This window comes from Leptonychotes weddellii, chromosome 5, assembly GCF_054177405.1.
Source record: "Leptonychotes weddellii isolate Sample4059 chromosome 5, ASM5417740v2, whole genome shotgun sequence".
Taxonomy (NCBI): domain Eukaryota; kingdom Metazoa; phylum Chordata; class Mammalia; order Carnivora; family Phocidae; genus Leptonychotes; species Leptonychotes weddellii.
Window position 1 is genome coordinate 19,973,153 of NC_138373.1, and position 18,107 is coordinate 19,991,259.

Below are 18,107 nucleotides of genomic sequence, written 5' to 3' on the forward strand. Positions count from 1 at the left end.
AATATCACTCTCTTTTCTCTCAGAACAGTTGTTACAGGACAAAAGTTCCTTACCTATCCCATATGTTCCTTGCTGGACATTAGGAGTCCCATTGCTTTTATCGGCATCCCTGTCTCAGGAAGGTCAAAGTGCCTTAAGCCAGATGAAGATTTTTCAGTGCCTGGCTGACCAGCCAGTATATGGTTAATGGAGGTAATCCATGCAGGTGTAATAAGCAAATCCCCAAATTCCAGTGGTTTAGCATAATGCGAGCTTATTTCTCACTCACACCAAAGTCCAGGGAGTGTTTCTGGCCAGCGGGCAACTTTCTTCCACACAGTGATCCAGGGGCCCAGGCTCTTTCGTCTTATAATTCCACTTTCCCCAGGGCTTTGGGGTTACCTGCACTCAGGCCTTGACCACATGTCACTTCTGCTCATGTTCCCTTGGTAAAGGCTAAATGATGACCACATGTTGATGCAAGGGAAGCTGGGTCCTGTGGTCGCTGGTCCCAGGAGCAACTCCATGCTGTCTAAAGGGGATCATGAGCTCTTGGTGGATAGCTAACCATCTGCCATAGCAAGTGATTTTTCAAAGGCTTAGAAGATCATCCAATGAGACTCTTAAGGAAAACCATCTCCAAATGAAGGCAAAGGAAACGTTTTCAGGCTTATTCTAAGACCCTTAAGAACACTCCCATTACTTGCCACAAGATGCGAGTTTTCATGGAAATGGGGGAAGGATTTGAACTGGGAGGGGATTGTGCAATATGACAACCCATATAAACCTTCAAGCTAGGCTTGTAGCATCGTAGGACCTGCTTCCATAAAGCGTGTGGGCATCAGGAAGTCAAAAAACATCCTGCAATTCTTTGAACCAAACTGGTTTCCCTTTGGAGTTACCACTGCCCACCAGAGCATACCCGCATTGTCATCATCCATACATCCAAACCTTGAGGCAAAAATCAAGCCCAGGAGGGAAAACTGAAGTAAACTCACAGAGCACATGTCTAATAAAGCTATTTCTTTCAAAAATATAAGCAACTGCTACTGGTCCGTAATGAACATTTTTATTTTTAAAGTATTTTCTTTCATAGGGAAGAAATGTAATTCATCCTTTTCCCCAAAATAATAAAGAAAATTGCTACTGAGAACAGTTTGGCATTTGAAACCTAGTGGGAGATTTCTCCAGCAGATGGTTTTGTGGCAAAAAGCTTTTAAGAATTTCTAACTGCTAGCAAAAAATATATGAGAGAGAGAAAGGGAGAGAGAGAGCGGAAGGGAGGGAGGGAAGAAGGGAGGAAGGGAGAGAGAAAAAGAGAGAGGGAGAGATTGATTTGATATGATCAAGAAAAGATGTACCCAAAGAAAGCAATCCTTATTCAAGTTCTGATGACTCAAATGATCCATAGACTAGGTTGTAGATTCCAAAATCTGGCTGTGCATCAGAATAGCATGGAAAGCTTGTTTAAAATAACCATGGAATCAGAATATCTGTGGGTGGTGACCAGACATGCATATTTTTTTAAAGTTCCATAGATGATTCTGTTGAAACCCAGTGGCCCAGTCTTTTTTTTTTTTAATTCTGATGGTGGTTATGCAAACCGATAGGCAGTATTTTTAGCTTAGCAAAGATCCTGCCCTCTTGGCTGTCCTCTGCTACATGTGCACGTCCACCAGCAGCAGGCTGTTCAACAGGTCCCTCATCTTACCACACAAAGCACTTGGGTGATGTTCTTAAGAACCCCATGGACACAGATACCAAGGCAGTTAATTATTTTATTTGGAAGCAAAGGAGACAGATTTCACAGCCAATCCACCCAGCACGATCGGCAGAAAATCAGAGCTATGTCACAGCCAATGGCTCTGCCAAATACCATTGGCCACATCCTCTCAGAAGGCAAGGCTTGGCAGATCAGCTTCAACTCCCAACACAGCTGCCTGCTAGCTGAAAGGCCAGGGCAAGTGCCTCCGACTCCGTTTGCTTATTTATAAAATAGTAACTGAAAATTCTGACCCCAGAGTGCTGTGAGCCGCAAATGGGAAAAAGGTGAGAAAAGCACCTGGAAAAGAACCTGCTATGAAAAGGAACTTGATCAATGGTACTTTCCACATTTCTTTTAACCTCCTTCTCCCTGGAAAAAGGAGAACCAATTGTCAAAGGCCGACAGAAGACATTCACGTTTTCCCAGCACTCCATGAGTTGTCTACGGAAGGGTTATCCAGGATAGAATCTGAAGACAGGTCTTGATCTCTATTACTCTTTCTGTAAGGTGGCTACCACAGAATAGACTCTTACTTCTAGTCCCTGCTGTCACCTCAACCAGAAAGCATCTCTTGGTGCCTAAGGCCATGGTAGGAAATGCCAGGTATGGTTTTTGCAGCTGTAATTTGGGTTATGGGCATGATCTCTGTGAGTCCCACATGGTCAAATACTAAATTATATGGGATTCAAATTAATCATATAGATAGTCATAAAACACCAGACTCTAAATATTATTTACCCAGCATCAAGCAGATGTTTGTTTCCAAAGCTACAATCTCCTCTAATTGGCCGACATTGTGCTGCATAAACACCAATGCAAGTTTATGTTCTCTAATGAATGACAAATGCCTAAAAGAATCCTCTGTGAATTGGCAGCCTCCCCCTCCAGCATGCAAATTACGTAGAAATTCCATCAGTACATGCAGATAAGCTGATCTGCATGATTGGCAGACCGGTGGATAAACACACCCATGGATTCATTGTCCAAATTCAATTTGGTGGGTTCATCTTTGTTTTTAGTGATCATTTGTTAAGTTATTCATCCAGCCAACATTTACTGAGCAGCCATTCCACAAGAGGCACTGTCCTGGGCTTTAGGAATACAAAGATGACTAAAAATATGGTCTCTCACTTCAAGTAGTCCACAATGGAAGAAGGGAGACACGACTGGTAAAGAAATAAAATTAACAGTGTGAGAGGGGCAAAAATAGAATGTGGGCAAGCCTCTGTGGTCAGAGAGAGAATAAATCAACTCTACCTATGGGGGTTAGGGATAGCTTCCCAGATTTTCAAGGCAAAACTCAGTGGAAGATCTTCAGAGTCAGCTAGACAGACAAAGCACAGAAAGGGAGGTCGCAGTAAAGAGAACAGCAAGGACACAAGACAAAACATGTCGGGATCTGGGAGCCGACAACAGTTTGAACTTGCTGGAGCATACGGTGCAAGCAACTGTCTGCTGTTTAAGCTCCTTAAAAATTCGTGCAAACCACACAGCCCCTTTGAAGGGTAATGTGGTCGCATCTACTGAAATTTAAAATGTTCGTATCTTGTTTGTATAGCAGCAAAAGATAGGAGGAAAAAAGTGATCCTTTATAAGGGACTAGTTAACTATGGTACATCCACATAAAGAAGTACTACACAAACTAAATACTGTCAAAAGGCAGGGGTATATGCCCCATAAACTTATAGGAAAAGATTTACAGTTATGGGAAGATCTCCAGAAGATACTGTCAAGTGAAAAAATTGTGAGATAAAAAGACAGGATGCTGGGGCGCCTGGGTGGCTCAGTCGTTAAGCGTCTGCCTTCGGCTCAGGTCATGATCTCAGGATCCTGGGATCAAGCCCCACATCGGGCTCCCTGCTCGGCGGGAAGCCTGCTTCTCCCTCTCCCACTCCCCCTGCTTGTGTTCCCTCTCTCGCTGTGTCTCTGTCAAATAAATAAAATCTTAAAAAAAAAAAAAAAAGACAGGGGGCGCCTGGGTGGCTCAGCCAGTAAGCGTCTGCCTTTGGCTCAGGTCATGGTCCCAGGGTCCTGGGATCGAGCCCCGCATCGGGCTCCCTGCTCCACGGGAAGCCTGCTTCTCCCACTCCCCCAACTTGTGTTCCCTCTCTCGCTGTGTCTTTCTGTCAAATAAATAAAATCTTTAAAAAAAAAAAAAAAAAGACAGGATTCTTTTGTGTGAGAGAGAAGACAAAATAGGAATACCTATTCTTCTTTGCTGTATTCATAAAGAAACCCTGGAAGGATATACAAGAAACTAATACCTGTAAGGGTTGGGGCGGGGGGCAGAACAGATTAGAAAAGAGGTGGGGGTGAGACTCTGCAATGCAGACCCTGTAGATCATTTTCTTTTATTTTCAAATCACATAAATGCATAATCTCTGAAAAAGTAGGACCAGGGGTGGGGCGCCTGGGTGGCTCAGTGGGTTAAGCATCCAACTCGTGATTTTGGCTCTGGTCATGATCTCAGGGTCTTGAGATCAAGCCCCGCATTGGGCTCCGTGCTCAGTGGGGAGTTTGCTTGAGAGATTCTCTCCCTCTGCCCCTCCCCCACCCCCTCTCTCAAATCAATCAATCAATCAATCTTTTTAAAAAAAAAAGTAGGACCAAATTTTAAAATGTATCTGCCTCATGGCCCACCAGTTCCAGTCTTAGTATCAATCACAGACAATCACTCACACATGTGCATAAGGATATTTGTTGTAGTGCAGCTTTAGCGGCAAAAAACAAAGAAAGAAAGAAAAAAACTAAACAAAAATGTCCATTAATAAAATCACAGAATAAAAAAGTATGTCATACTTTGGAACATCATGCAGCAGTTAAAACTATGAAGTAGATCTCCCTACCCACATGGACAAATCCAAGACTCCAGCAGGGTAGGATCCTATTACTATAACACACACCCCCCAAGTAACACCGTGCTATCTAAGCTGAAATAATTCACACCAATCTGTTACCAGTGCTTACTTCTGGACATGGGCTACAGCAGTAGTCAGTGATCATCTTCTATAAAGAGCCAGACAGTCAGTGTTTTAGGTTTTTCAGGCCTACGGTCTCTGTTGTGCCTAACCACATATGGCAAACACAGCCACAGACAATATACAAATGAAGAAGCTATGTTCCAATAAAACTTTATTTCAAAAACAGAGAGCCAGATTGGGACTGCAGGCTGTAGTCTGCCAACTCCTGGTTGAAAAACCAAGATAGGAGGTGTTGATTAAAGACTTTTTTTTTTTTTTTTTACAAGGAGAATGAAAGTATCTCTTACTTATCTAATTAAAGGTAATTAAAAACAACATGGGTACATTAGTCTGCTGGGGCTCCATAACAAAATACCATAGACTGGGGGGCTTGAATAATAAACATTTATTTTCTAATGGTCCTGGAGGCTAGAAGTCCAAGATCAAGGTGCCGGGGGTGGTTTTTGGTGAGGACTCTCTTCCTGGCTTATAGGCTGCTGCCCTCTGGCTGTGTCTTCACATGTTTTTCCTCTGTGTGCATGGAGGAAGAAAGAGAGCACTCTGGTGTCTCTTCCTCTTCTTACAAGGACATCAGTCCTATCAGATCAGGGATCCATCCTTATGATGTCATGTAACCCTAACTACCTCCCTAAAGGCCTCACCTCCACATACAGTCACACGGGGGGTCAGGCCTTCAACATGTGAATTTTAAGGAGACAATTCAGTCTGTAACACTGGGTCAGGACTCGTGCCCTATAATAACAATACACACAGGCTCCTCCTCCCAGAATCCAAAAGAAATCAGTCAAGATCGTGATGGTGCTTGACATCAGAAGGCCCAGCCAGGGATTATACCTTCCTTCCCTAACCCTCTCTCCTTCTCCCTGGCAGGAATGTTATAAGGAATTGGCTCATGCAATTATAAAGCCTAAGAAGTCCAGACCCAGGAGAGCCAATGGTATAGTTTTAGTCTGAGTCTGAGTTCAAATGCAAGGGAAGACCAATGTCTCATCTCAAAGACAGGCAGAGAGAGAATTCTTTCTTATTCAGCCTTTTAGGGTCTTCAGGCCTTCAACTGATTGGATGAGGCCCATCCACACTGGGGAGGGCAACGTGCTTACTCAGTCTACAGAATCAAATATTAATCTCATGCAGGAACTCTCTCACAGACACACCCAGAAATAATATTTAACCAAATATTTGGCACCTTGTGGCCCAGACAAATTGACACATAAAATTAACCATCAGAGCAAGTGACTAGAAACAACTCAAATGTCCACCAGTAGAAGACTGGTTAAATAAATTATGGGACAGCCACACAAGGGGACACTGTACAATTGTAAATTTAAAAAAGAGAAGAAAAAAGAATGAACTTCTCTAAATACTGCCATGGAAAAAGCAAAGTGCAGAATATGTGCATAATAGGATACATTTGGGAGAAAATGAGGAAAAATTAGCATTTATATTTGTATTTTCTTATATATATGTAAAGAACCTCTGAAAGGAGTCCTAGGAAACCACACTGCTCTCCTATGAAGATAGGAACTAGGTACATACAAGACAAAGAAAGGAGGGAGGATTTTTGCAGATTCTTCATATTGCCTGGATTTTAACTATGAAAATGTAGTACGAATCCAAAAAAGATTTTAAATAACTGAGAAGGGAAAAACAAGTGTTGGTCACCCCCGAAGGTCCAGTCTGGAAGTCATCAGAACACATCCAGCCAGTAGTGAAAGCCATGAAGAAAATGAGGTTGTCCAGGCAAATACGGTGAGAAGGAAATAATGTGGCAGACAGACCCTGGGGAACACCAACATTTCGGGGGGGGAGGGTGAGGAGACTGTGCAGGAGCAGAGAGAAAGATAGAGAACGGGGAGAGTCAGGTGGTCTCGGAGGGTATGAGATGGTCTCACGACGACGAGAAATGTAAAGTACAGACTTAAGCATTCGGCGGTTGGATCATTTCTGGGATGATATATTTAACCAGATAGTCTGTATTGTGTTTGCACTTTCTGTAGGAAATAGATCATGTAGTTACATCTCTTCCCTGGAATTTCTTTAGCTGCTGTCAGTGCAACCTGATTTGAGATGTAAATAAACTGCGGAGATAATGCTGGGATCTCGGCAGACTCCGTTCTGCCGCCCGCCCAGGACGAGGGCGGTGATGGATGGTGCGAGGGCCACTGCATAATCTCTTCTGTTTTAATACTCGATTATCATGTCCCTCATCTTCCCCAGAACCCGACTCAACATATTAAAATCTCTTTGTTCCTTCCACCATGCTTGTATCTCCCTTGCATCTCCAGCCTCCTTTAATATAGTTCATTATTGAAATGAACACAGAAAACCAATTACCCGGGTAGCAGCAGGAGCTGGTCGGGTGCCCACCCAGTCGCACCGGGAGCCTGATTCCCTGTTGAGATAAACAAGAACCCCCATGCACAGGCAAGCTCCTCACCTGTCCTCGGGCTCCTGGGAGCCACCCCGACACAGCCACGGAGCTTTGGACTTTTCTGTTCAGCTAATTCAATGCATGTTTGTTGTCACCAGATGCTACAGGGGGGCATGGCGTGTCTGAAGTGCGGGGCCAGGCAGCTCTGCAGGCAAAGCCGTTGTCAATGCAGTGAGAGCAGAGACTCTCAGAATACCTGAGTTCAAATCCAGGCTCTGCTAACAAAGCTGTGTGGCTTTGGGCAGATTCTTAACTTCACAGTGCCTTGGATCCTCATCTGTGAAATGTTAATAATAATAGTACCTACCTGGGTGCCTGGGTGGCTCAGTCGGTGAAGCATCTGCCTTCGGCCCAGGTCATGATCCGAGGGTCCTGGGATCGAGCCCCGCATCGGGCTCCCTGATCGGCGGGGAGTCTGCTTCTCCCTCTGATCCTCCTCCCTCTCATGCTCTCTCTCACATTCTCTCTCTCTCAAATAAATAAAATCTTTAGAAAAAAAATAATAGTACCTACCTGTTATGGGTCGAGTTGTGCCCCCCAAAAAGTTGAGTCCTGACCCCAATACCTATGAATGTGACTTCATTTGGAAACAGGATCTTGGCAGATATAATCAAATTAAGCCTCCTGGATTAGGGTAGCATCTCAGTGGGGTGACCAGTGTCCTTGTGCAGAGAGAGATCTGGAGCCACAGAGACAGACACACAAGGGAAAATGCCACGTGATGGCAGGGGCGGAAACGGGAGTGATGCAGCTCCAAGGCAGGGAGCAAGGGCGGCCACCAGACGCTGGAAGAGGCAGGGAAGGATTCTCCCCAAGAGGCTTCAGAGGGAGCATGGCCTAGCCAACTACTTGATTTCAGACTTCTAGCCCCCAGAACTAAGAGAGAATAAATGTCTGTCATTTTAAGCCACCCAGTCTGTGGCAACTTGTTACAGCAGCCCCAGGAAACTCATACACCCCCTCAAAGGGTTGGTATGAGGATTAATTAATTATACATGCAAAGTGCTTAGGAGAGTGTCTAACACCTAGTGAGTCATTCAGAAGTGTAGCATTATTGTTATTACTAATTATTATTGTGGTAGCCTTGTCCCATAAGCAGGCAAGTGTCCCTCATCACGATGAATAACAGCTGACAAACAGACTGGGCACCTCCCACCTTCAAAGAAACCTAGAGCTTCTGGTTGGTAAGCAAGTCCTCAGTCTACCTCTGGAGCAGGTGAAGAGCCCAGCTTCTCCCGTCTACACTGATTGAGTCACCTTTGCAGGACTATTGTGACAGGAAGGATGTCCAGGGCATTTGCATAGGCTGACACCTTGTCAAAGACTAAGCTGGTTTCTGCTATACTGAATCATCCTGGTGGAAGAATCAGTTCCTTACTCGAGGTTATTGAGGCATGGGAGCACTGTGGCTAAGCACATCGATCTTGAAGTCAGACTATCTGGTTCAAATCCCAGCCCCTCCCTTACCAGCTCTGTGACCTTCGACAATTCATTAACCCCTCTGAACCTCAGTTTCCTTATCTGTAAAATGGGTGAATAATCTAGAGAAGGTGGGGAAAGGGGCAGTCTGTTCAGAACCAACACAGCCTCTCTTTCTCCTACATACATAGACACACACACACACACACACACACACACACACCCACCCACCTATCTGGTGGCACCTCTCAGGTCATTCCTATAGCCTAGTATAATTATCTGTTCTTTTGTTGGTCTCTCTGTATAGACTAAGCTCCTTCAAGATAGAGGATGAGTGCTCTGAGCATCCCGAAGTCATCCAGAACATCCAGAGTCGTTGTGACCAAGAACACATACTGAACAAAGTGTCTCAATCCTAAGGCATTTACATCCCAGCTTTATGATTTCTACTCTATCTACTTACTCCCTGAATTCCGATTTTAATAATAAGTTCCTTTCAATCAAGGCTCAACTACCTGCAGGCCTAATCCGACCATACCCATTCGTGTACTATCATCTGCGGCTGCTTTCAAGCTACACCAGCAGAATCGAGTAGTTTGCAGTAGAGACCATGTGACCCACAAGACTGAAGATATTTACCATTTGGCCCTTTACAGAAAAAGTCTGTCAACCCCTGCTTTCAATCAATTTCTCGTTTTTATTTTAAGTGTACTTTTAAATAGGAAACTTCCTATAACTAACGTGACTGGAAACCAGTATTTCTTGCCATACATGGAAGGCAGCATTCAAATCAATATCGAACTACTGAAATAAACCACATACCAGCTCGAAGTACTTACCGTGCCTCAGGAAGCCAGGCTGCAGTGCACAAAGCAGACGGCTTGGACGGAGGTGCCCGGACGTACGGTGGAAACAGGGCAGGCTACTCTGCAGGAACAAATGCACAAAGAAAAAAGGAAAGTGTGACTACTGGATCTTAAAGGACAGCCATGCTTTAATAGTGTAGAAGGAGGAAGACTACGCCAATAAAGGAGTCAAAGAAGAAACCCTCGGGGCAGAAGATGAACCAGAATTTCTAAGAGCAGGAGCTCAGAGGGCACACAGGCACAAGGGGCCACTGAGAAAGGTAGTGAAGGCTCCTCACAGAGGATTCAAAAAAAAAAATTTTTTTTTCAACATCCCAAAGTAGTAAGCATAATTTATAAACAGGATTAGAAAAGAACATCTCGGGGCGCCTGGGTGGCTCAGTTGGTTAAGCGACTGCCTTCGGCTCAGGTCATGATCCTGGAGTCCCGGGATCGAGTCCCACATCGGGATCGAGTCCCACATCGGGCTCCCTGCTCAGCAGGGAGTCTGCTTCTCCCTCTCCCCCCTCTTGTGCTCTCTCTCTCTCAAATAAATAAATAAAATCTTTAAAAAAAAGAAAAGAACATCTCAGCATATTTATAATGAAAACAGCTGATGCTAATGAGCGCAATAACATTTAAATAGAAATCTGTTTACCTTTGGGAGATTCATGCAGAACTTCACTGCTGAATTGACTGATTTAAGGACCAGGGACTGGACTGATTAACCTTCCCGAGCTTTCTGGGTTTAAAGGGTAGCTGGCTGAAGTGCAGAGGCATACTGAGAACCTAGCAGCCTAACCAACCAGTGATTGGGAGTATTTAGAACCAGGTGGAAAAGAGGTCGCAGCACCCAACCTGACCATATGCTCCAGCTCTTTCCTTTATAAGCACCAGACTCCTTGAAAAAGCTGAGGAAAGCTATGCCCCTCCTTCCCAGAAAACTGCACAGAAATATATACACCAAAACTTTTGCATTTAAATTTTTTTTGTACGTTGGAAACGTATTTCCTACACATGAAGAAAACTTAAAAGCAATCTTTAAAAAAAAAAAGTCTTGGCCTCATTTTTTATAACACGTTAAGATTCAAGGTCTATTTGAGTGGTAGAGGGAATAGATCTAAAATAAAACAAAAAAAAATTTTTTCAATTCTTCTCAAAATCTCATTTTAATGAGATTTCTGCGATTTATTGGCCTGAATAGAAAGTTGGAATTGTGGAGTGCTCTTTGGCATCAAAGTCTAATTGTTTTCAAATTTTCATTGAAGGGACACTTGGGTGGCTCAGTCGGCTAAGCGTCTGCCTTCAGCTCAGGTCCTGACCCCAGGGTCCTAGAGTATTGCAGTCTAGGGCAAGCACTTCGGGGAAACTGCAGGCAAGTCTGGAGAACAAAGAGAAGTGTTCTTTTAAAGGGGAAAGGGGGATGTAGGGGAGGCTGTTCTAAACTAAAAGGCCATTCGAGTAAACTGGGAGTTTGAAGTGGAGTGGCTTCTCTTTGGGTTGATGCCAGGGCAGGAGGAAAGCCTTTCTTCCTCCTGCTGGGGTAGTCAAGCGGCAGCTAAGGTAGTCGCCCCTGTAAGCTGTGACTCTTCCTGTTGGCTCTGCAGTTGACCAGTGCTGGGCATGAGAGTTCCCCCTGCTGGCCTCCCACCTCCATCCTAAACACAGTTTCCTTTTATCAATTTTCACATTCCCCACTGCTCCCCCACCCCCTTTGATGGAGAACTTTCTTTGAAAAGCACTGCTGATCAAGAGTCATGTTTTCCATATTTAGTGGTTTTGTCCCTCAGTGCCAAGGAGGACCTTTCCCGGTTGCCAAGTCCTATGTTGGAGGGAGCGTGCACAGCAGTTGGAAACTACGTAAGGCCATGTTTGAGTAACAAAGAAGCTCAGGAGGGAGAAACTCTCAGGCCCTTCCCATCTGTAATCCAAGATGGTTAAGCCCTGAAGATCATCTTGAGGTGTTGAGCCAGCATCACCTTATCGGGTACATTGTTTTTTATTTTTAAAGTTTGAAAGACAACAAAATACAAAACTTCAAATAATTTTACAACAGAAAAAGTAACATGACCATTCCAAATTGTAGGATGGGTTCTAAATCAGGACTCTAGGTCTGAAAGTACGCAACCGAAATACTGGCACTTATTCCAACCTCAGGAAGAAAGGTTCTCCCTGCGGAGGCAAATCTGGACTTCTCTTAAAGGAGAACAGTGACCACTCCAGGAGCACGCTGAAAGAATCGACCGAGTGCGTTTGGGAAGATGCAATGCAAGTATAAACAGGAAGCAATCGCTGATGAACTTTTTGCAAAACAGTAGAACTTCAAAGACATTTTTAAACATTTTAAACTGTTACCACAAAAGAACTATTTATGCCCAAGTATTATTAGTAATACAGTCTGTAAAGTTGTAAATTCTAAAATCATGACTGTGGGTAAGAATTCCAAGTCGGTGAATAGTTCAGATGACTTTTTGCAGATTCTGAACCTTCTAACACTTCAGGAAAAGCAAGTGAAAGATGAATTTGTCCTGGAATCAAGACGAGGCGACTTCCGAAAGACCGTAATCAAAAAAGGAGGTTTCTCCCTTTCACCAGGGCTTGGGAAATGCAGACAAGGGCATTATCTTTCCACAAAAAAGAGAAAGGAAACAACAGTGAGAAAAGGTATATGGGCCTTGTCCAGACATCTTGTCAGATGTCCCCTGCTTCAATTCTGGGAAATCTTAACTTTCAGGTCACCAGATGGTGTGCGAGTCCAGTCAGAGGTGGGTGCTTTCTTTAGATGTTTCCTGTGACTCCAAGAGTCTTTTCCCTGGAGTTTGGTGGCACAAAGCAGTTCCTGATAAGGGCTTTGCATCGAGGCTGAAATCTCGGGGGGGGGGGGGGGGCCTTTTCTAATAGATGAAATCTCCAGATAGCAAGGTGGAATGCGTAAGGTCATTGTCTTCTGGAAGCACATGGTGAAAAACATTGCTCCACAAAAGCATAGTTATTCTAATAGAAGCAATCAGGCCTTTATAATACTGAAATATATCTCCTTTTATCAGCTAAGCGTCAAAGAAGACAGGGGCCAAGTGCATTGGTCACCCTGTGACTATCTCAAAGGGTGAGAGTCTGTGAGTTCCAAAGGGGGTGGATTTGAGATTTAGAAGGACCAATTACAGTGCTTTCACCCAAAATATCTGGAGGGTCTCTACAAATTTTGCCAGTTGAGTCTCAATAGTACCAGTGAGGATGGTGTGCACAATGAAAGTGTTGTAAAAACAGCCAAAACAGCACTGACTTGTTGAAGCACCTGACCAATAAAAGGGGTTCCCTGGTCACTGTGAAGTTCAGGAGAAGTTCCTCAGGTAGGGATAATCTTTTCTAACAGAATTTTGGCCACAGAAGAATTGGGCTATCTACAAGAGAAAGCTTTGGTCCAGTAAGAAAACATGAAAACTATGACTAAAACATATTTATATCCATGAGACAGGGAAGCTATATGAAATCTATACAAACAGGTTTCCCAGGATTATACTTGGGACAGGTGGGGCAAGTAAGGTAGGCACTTTCTGCAGCCTTATTCATATTTCCCCACCAATACTGGTTCCTCAATGCTAGCATTCTGTCAGTAGACCAGTGGTTTAAGGCATACAGAGTGGTGAATAATGGGAATTTTAGAATTTCTTGCAGGAATGGATGGTTAATTGGGCCAAACCAGAGTTCTCTCTTTTTATCAAGCCAACAATTAGATTTCCAATATTGTTTTTCTCTCTCTCGGGGCAACAGTTAGGTATCTCTAGTCAATTTTTCCAAATTATCATTTGGGAGAACATCCCTTCGGAACATGACAGAGGTTTGGCTATGGGTTTCCTTGGAAACAATGTTTTTGGCAGAAATATCAGGGAGGTGGTTTACTTTGGCCTCCAGGGACTGGAGTCTGGAATGCCCAGGAACCTACAAAAGTATGGCATCTAATAAATTTTGGACATAGGAGCCATTTTTTTTTTTTTTTTGAGAGAGAGAGAGAGAACAAGCAAGAGCATGAGCAGGGGTGGAGGGGCAGAGGAAGCGGGAGAGAGAATCTCAAGCAGGCTCCACGCTCAGCGTGGAGCCCCACATGGGCCTTGATCTCACAACCCTGAGATCATGACCTGAGTCAAAATCAAGAGTCAGATGTTTAACCGACTGAGCCACCCAGGTGCCTCCATAGGAGCAATTTTAAATTTTATTCCCAATGGAGGTTAGGAAACCTTGTTGCTTCCATAATATTCCAAAGTATGAACTACTCCAAAGGCATACTGACTATTGGTATAAATGCTTAGGGTTTTCTTGGCTAAAACACAAGCCTGAGTAAGGGCTGAAGTATCAAAAGATGAAGTTGCCATCTCAATGACTTCAAAGAGATGCAATAACATACTCAGCATATTTACCATTTTCACCCTTTTTTTTTTTTAAAGATTTATTTGACAGAGAGAGAGACAGTGAGAAAGGGAACACAAGCAGGGGGAGTGGGAGAGGGAGAAGCAGGCTCCCCACTGAGCAGGGAGCCCGATGCGGGGCTCGATCCTAGGACTCTGGGATCATGACCTGAGCCGAAGGCAGACGCTTTACGACTGAGCCACCCAGGCGCCCCTGTTTTCACCCTTTAAATAAGAACCATCAGTATACCATGAAAAATGTGCATTGGTTAGAGGAGTTTCCTGTAAATTTCCACAGGGAGTCAAAAGGTAATCTGTCAGAGTTAAGCAGTCGAAGGGTTCCATCTGGGTGTAAATGTAGTCCTTGTTTCAAGATCAAATGCCCTAAGTATAGAACGTGAGTACCAGCAAACTGCAATTTTTCTTTGGAAACTTTGTGTCCCTTTAAGGCCAAAAGTTATAATAGGTGAATGCTGTTTCCTGTGAAGAGGTTTCAGAAGGGGAGCAGAGAAGCAAATCATTTGCATATTTTAACAAAGTAGAGCCTGCAGAAAACTTTCTATCAACCAAATCAGCTTTTAAAGGTTTGTGAAAAGTAAAGACTCTGTGAAACCCCCTGGGCATTACTGCCCAGGTGTATTTCTGTTCTTACCAAGTGAAAGCAAAAAAATACTGGCCATCCTTATCAACAGGAGTACTAAAAATGCACTGAGAGTATCATTTGCAATGAAAAAATTGCTTTCAGTGGGAGTGGATGTCAGGAGCATATGGGGGTTAGGAAAACAGGGTGTTGAGGGATAACAACGTTATTTATTGCTAGTAGGTCCAGGACAAACCTCCATCTTCAGCCATTGGATTTTCTCACAGGTAAAATGGGGTGTTTACAGGGACTAGTGCAGGGGATAATGAGACCGGGAGCTTTATAATCTTCTAGATTGGCTCGCTGTCTTGAAGGACTTCTTTATAGGCTATTAATTTTGGTAAGCGGTTTTGAGGGATCTATCTGAATCTTGATGGGAGGTGCACAGTGGATTCTGCCAGTAACAGTTGAGGATTCTGCCCATAAAGAAGATGGTACCTGATCCAACAGGAATCAATGATCAGGATCCCTACACTCAGCTACGGTGCAACATCAGAGATGGAATCAATAAAAGATGTCAAAGGGTCATTTAATTCCCCTGGTTGGCTATTTTGGTTACTACTGTCAAATTCTAGAATTATTTTCCTCTTTTGGGAGAAAGAAATTCTGGCAAGATACTTTTCTAAGAAGACTTGGCCTAATAAATGAATAGGGCCTGAGGAACTAAGGAGAAAAGGATGCGTCTCTCTCAAAGGACCTAGACAAAAGGGAATAGGTTCAGAGACAGGAACCCGTTGAGGTTTATTAAGAGACCCCCAGTATTTGAACTTAGTATCCTAAGGCACTGAGAGTGTAGCTCCAGTATAACCAGGGACAGAGACCGATTCATTCTTAATCTGGAGAATGGTTTCTCCGAGCCAAGTAATAGTGAGGATTGGGAAGTTCCTTGAAGCCCGTCATTGGGAATTGGGAGGACACTGGAAAGACTGAGCAGAGGGCACGGAAGATGCCTGGAATGCTTAAGTTGGTAACATCTTAAACCAATGTCCAGGCTCTTTGCAATAATAGGAGAAATTAGAAGGGTTTTGGTTCTGTTTAGGGGCCTTCACCTGCTGGAGCTGAAAAATTTGAGAATTTTAGCAGTCTTTTAGTGGGCTCATCTAGGATATGAGCAAGCAGGTTTGCCAAATTAACTAGATCTGAAGTGGACAAAATTTCCCATTCCATCCTGGTCCTTTGGTCTGATTCCTTCCGGAAGCAGGCTGTTCCAAGCAGAGGAAAGAAGAAACCAACTCAGCCTATTAATAAACACAGAATTACATGCTACCCTGGGGCGCCTGGGTGGCTCAGTCCTTAAGCCTGCCTTTGGCTCAGGTCATGGTCCCAGGGTCCTGGGATCAAGCCCCACATCCGGTCCCTGTTGGGGCGGGGGGGGGGGGGCTGCTGCTCCCTCCCCCACTCCCCCCGTTTGTGTTCCCTCTCTCGCTGTGTCTCTGTCAAATAAAATCTTTAAAAATAAATAAAAATAAATTTAAAAAAAATAAATGCCATCCTGATGGATTCAACATCTAAATAAAGGAAGACCAGAATTTTCTTTAAAGGCAATTTGGAGTTGGTTGTAATAGTCATGAACAGGTTCATCAGGCTTTTGTGTGCAACCCTGAATGTTATTCCAATCCACAGGCTTAGAAGAAGCTACTGTAACTATTCACTGGTGATTTCCAGTGAGTGTCCTAGCCTCCTGCCAAAAGTCAGGAGTTTGTTTCTCTAAATCCCCTTCAGGATATTCCCATTGGGCTAGTTCTATCCAATGTTGGCCTGACCTTCAGCAACAAGCACGTAGACTCATTGATATAAAGAAGCCAGGTTGGTAAGTTTGGATGACTATGCTACATTCTTAAGGAAACCTCTGGGAGTCCTCAGCCATGTTAGGAAACTCTTTAACTACAGCTGCAATTCAGGGGCACCTGGGTGGCTCAGTCTGTTAAGCATGTGCCTTTAGCTGGGGTCATGATCCTAGGGTCCTGGGATCGAGTCCCGCATCCAGCTCCTTGCTTGGCCGGGAGCCTGCTTCTCCCTCTGCATGCCACTCTTCCCCCCCCCACCCCCGACAAATAAATAAATGAAATCTTAAAAACAAACAAACAAAAACTATGACTACAATTCAGCCTTTGTGCAGGGAACATAAAGACCTGGGGTTTATCTGGATTCTCAGAAGACTTAACTTTAAAGGGGAGGTTTTAACAGGTTCAGGAGAAGACAGAGCAGGGGGAGGCTTGGAGGGAAAGGGAAGTTCGGCAGAGAATAGAGGGAAATGGCACAGGAGGCAAGGCCTGAGCACAAGTGGCTCCCAAGTGTTAGGAATCCCAGGAGGAAGGGGAGGGGAAAAAGAGGCCTCAGAGACATTTTGACTTCTTTCAATTATTTGTTTGCCTCAGTTAATTTAGAAATACTATTTTGCAAAGAGGCAAACTTAGAATCCTGAAAACATTTGGAAGCCTCAAGGTACCATTTACAATAGGTATCTCATTCAGTTTGTTTGTTTTTGTTTTAGGAGCTGCGGCTTTCTAATTTAATTTTGAGTAAAATAAGTTTGGTGAGCTCAGATGTTCCCCATAATGGCCATTGACGGTCTAAATTACTCCGGTTAAGTTGGTCCGTTTCCTTAGAAATGTGCATGAGGAGGGACCATAGTTTTTAAACATAAAACCAGCGCCGTTCCAGTAGGAGTTATCTTCAAGCATTTTGATGACTGGGATCCCATTTCTTAGAGGTTTTTCTCTAGAGCAAAGAGGAAAAATTCCTGAACAGCACAGTTTCAACAGGAACAGTCTGGTTCCAGAGGGATCAGACCAAAAGCCCAGCATAATTCCAAAGGGCACAATCCGGTCCCAAAAAGGAGTCGGACCGAAAACCAAACAAGTACACTGAGGAAGGACAAAGCCTTAAATAAAGCCTGTAGTGAAGCACCGGGGTGGGTCAATCGGCTAAGCGCCGACTTTTTTTTTTTTTTAAGATTTTATTTATTTGTCAGAGAGAGTGAGAGAGCGCGCACAAGCAAGGAGGTCCGCAGGCAGAGGGAGAAGCAAGTTCCCCACTGAGCAGGGAGCCCGAGGGGGGCTCCATCCGGGGACCCTGGGATCATGACCTGAGCCGAAGGCAGACGCTTAATCGACTAAGCCGCCCATGTGCCCCGCAATCCTGGCCTTTTAAATGATCAATTCTGGGGTGCCTGGGTGGCTCAGTGGTTAAGCGTCTATCTCTTGATTTCGGCTCAGGTCAGGATCTCAGAGTCCTGAGATGGAGCCCCCAAGTCGGCCTCATGCTGGGCGTGGCGCCTGCTTGGCATTCTCTCTCTCCCTCTCCCGCTGCCCCTCCCCCACCTCTCTCCCTCGCTCAAAAATAAATAAATAAAAGCCTGTAGAGCGCAGACACAAAGAGAGCAGAGCTCGATATCCAGGAGAAAACTTACCCTCAGACTCCAGGGTCCCGGAGAAAGCAGTGAGCTCAGCTGGCTCTGTGGGCGCCGGCACCAGCTTGCTCACCAGCCTTAGGTGCTGGGGGGTCTTCTCTGGATCCCACTTCTGATCACCAAGTAACATTTAACCTTAAAAAATAAAACTGCCAGGTGTCTCACCAGCAAAAATGACCTTACTCTACACAAGCAAACTACTGCAAGTCCTCAGAGTTGTTGTTTTTTTAAA

The 18,107-nt window shown here is 44.3% G+C and overlaps 1 long non-coding RNA gene across 1 annotated transcript in view; it reads right to left on the reverse strand.

Moving 5' to 3' along the window:
• The window catches only part of LOC145721564 (uncharacterized), a 52,202-nt gene extending 34,117 nt beyond the window's left edge, over positions 1-18,085 (reverse strand). Inside the window, exons 1-2 of the long non-coding RNA XR_014145312.1 lie at positions 17,876-18,085; positions 9,415-9,502 (exon numbers count right to left, since the gene is read on the reverse strand). This is a non-coding gene — a long non-coding RNA (uncharacterized LOC145721564). The remainder of the gene's footprint in view (positions 1-9,414; positions 9,503-17,875) is intronic.
• Between the last annotated feature and the right edge of the window lie 22 nt (positions 18,086-18,107).